The sequence below is a fragment of the Oratosquilla oratoria genome, chromosome 18 (assembly GCF_046742065.1).
Source record: "Oratosquilla oratoria isolate Oo_2021 chromosome 18, ASM4674206v1, whole genome shotgun sequence".
Classification (NCBI taxonomy): Eukaryota; Metazoa; Arthropoda; class Malacostraca; order Stomatopoda; family Squillidae; genus Oratosquilla; species Oratosquilla oratoria.
This window is the reverse complement of record NC_134794.1, coordinates 63,823,949-63,826,448: the sequence shown is the minus strand read 5'-3', so window position 1 is coordinate 63,826,448 and position 2,500 is coordinate 63,823,949. Positions and strand designations below refer to the sequence as shown.

The 2,500-nt window shown below is 31.9% G+C and overlaps 1 protein-coding gene across 4 annotated transcripts in view; it reads right to left on the bottom strand.

Moving 5' to 3' along the window:
- Positions 1-2,500, bottom strand: part of LOC143035339 (uncharacterized) — a 460,728-nt gene that overhangs the window by 402,190 nt on the left and 56,038 nt on the right. Inside the window, exon 2 of one of the 4 annotated variants that reach the window (XM_076202311.1) lies at positions 1,530-1,565. The exons of the other annotated variants lie outside the window; for them this stretch is intronic. The gene's annotated coding sequence lies outside the window, so the exon portion shown is untranslated. The remainder of the gene's footprint in view (positions 1-1,529; positions 1,566-2,500) is intronic. 4 annotated transcript variants of the gene reach the window in all.

The window sequence follows — 2,500 nt, the reverse complement described above, 5'->3', positions numbered from 1 at the left end:
TGGGTTGAAAAAAGGTAATAATAATAATAATAATAATAATAATAATAATAATAATAATAATAATAATAATAATAATAATAACAATAATAATAATAATGATAATAACAATAATAATAAATAATAATAATAATAATAATAATAGGTAAGTAAGTACCAAAAGGTCTGTTGCTGTTCATTTGTCCTCCTCTATGTAACTCCAAGTAGATCCTTTCCCTCTTTCTTCTTTTCACTTCCTCCTCCTCCTCCCTTTTCTTCCTCCTCTTCCTTCTCCTCACCCCTTTCCTTTCCTCCATATTGCTTATCTATTTCCTCCTCCTCCTCCTCATTACCATCTTTTTCCTCATCATAATCATCATTTTTTTCTCCTCTTCTTCCTCTTCCACCTCCTCCTCCTCCTCTCCTCCACCACCTTCTGCTCATCATCATTTTTTTCCTCTTAATCTTTTTCCTCCTCCTCCTCACACTCCCTACTCCTCCTCCTCTTCCTCCTCACCCTGCCTCCTCCTCCTTACTTACCCTCCCTTCTCCTTCTCCTCCTCCTTCTCTTCCTCCTCATCCTGCCTCCTCCTCCTCCCCTTCCTCCTCCTCCTCTACCCCCCCATGCGGCATCAAAACGCACTAACAGGAAAGACATCACTGGAACCAGTGGTGACGTCAACACCTCTCGTCGTTTCTGCATACGCGTGCATGTGCACGTAGATACATGTAAGTGTACACACACACACTAAATAAATGATTAAAATCCAAGGAAAATAATTCCCATATATAAGACAGTAAAACATATATATATATATATATATATATATATATATATATATATATATATATATATATATATATATATATGCAAAGTAGACCACTACTTTGCATAAGTGAACACACGTACCCGTGTTCTTATTAGCATATATATATATATATATATATATATATATATATATATATATATATATATATATATATATATATATATATACTAAATAAATAACCTAAGACCAGCGTCTTACAAATAGAAAAACAAAGTTAATAGACTATATTGTATTTGTCTTTTATATGTACTGTAGAATCAAATGTTACAAGAATACAAAAGAATAGAATACAAGCAATTTGGAGACCCTTTGGTACACACTCGAGCCAGAAATATTGATAAACTATTTCAAAGATATATCTTTCTTATCAATACCATTTAATCGTTATAGTTCTAATGATGATGATAACAATAATAAAAACAATAATTATAATAAAAATTATGATAATCATACTACTACTACCGCCATTACTATGACTACAACTATTAATACTACCAGTAATAATAATAAGTGATTATAAAAAACAATATACATACAAAATCAATAACAAAAACAATTATAATAATAAAGATAATAATAACTGAATACAATAACAACAACAATAACAAAAACAAAAACAACAATACCAATAATAATAATAAAAATAATAATACCAGCATTAATAATAACAAATAACGAAAAAATAATAATAAAAAATTTCTACAAACATCGAATTACTTATACCTTATAATACGTCGTCGATGGCTCTGCATAAAATACCTGAAAGACAATAAAATCAATCAATAAACAATTTAAACCCTTTTGTTAATGTGTTAATTGTGTATCATGCTAATCTAGTCCACACCCTAACCCTCACTAATCTCGCGTCACCAAACCCTCTGTCTCGGGCCGCATGACGCTTCTATTCCCCTTCCTGCGCGCCAGCCAACACTCGCTGCAAAAGGCACCGTGCCTTCTACATTTAATAAATTCGTGTAATGTATATTGTATTAATTCGGTAATATATATATATGTATATATATATATATATATATATATATATATATATATATATATATATATATATAAAACTGAAGGTGGAAGAAGCAGACGAGGAGTAATGGGAGAATTTCACGCTTTAACGTTTCGACCCGCAGGGTCTTGATCACAAAGCTAACAACTCAAACGTAACAGGATATTTTATACATGGACATGTGTGTGTATATATACATACACACACACACACACACACACACACACACACACACACACAAAGCGGACATAAGACCACCATGAGACAAATGCCCTCGTAAACCACGAAGACATAGAAGGACACTTACCACATTGGAAGATATCCCATTTTGGGTCAATGACTACGCCAAAAAAAACAAAGAATAATCATCGAATCTCTACTATTTTTCTTGCCACTTTGTTATTAATTCATTATTACTTTCCACTACCATTTAAATAATTCTTCTGTCACTGTCACATGTGAGTCTTTTAGAATCGGACAGGTATGCACGTATACATATGCGCCACTTCTTGCCCTGTAGCACTGTTGTTTTGAAAAAGCTTTCAGTGAAACAAGTCAAGAATAAAACTCGGAACAAGACTCCTATCTTTCATCTTCCCACCCACTTCATATTATATATATATATATATATATATATATATATATATATATATATATAGACATCCTTTGTGGAATGGTGTAA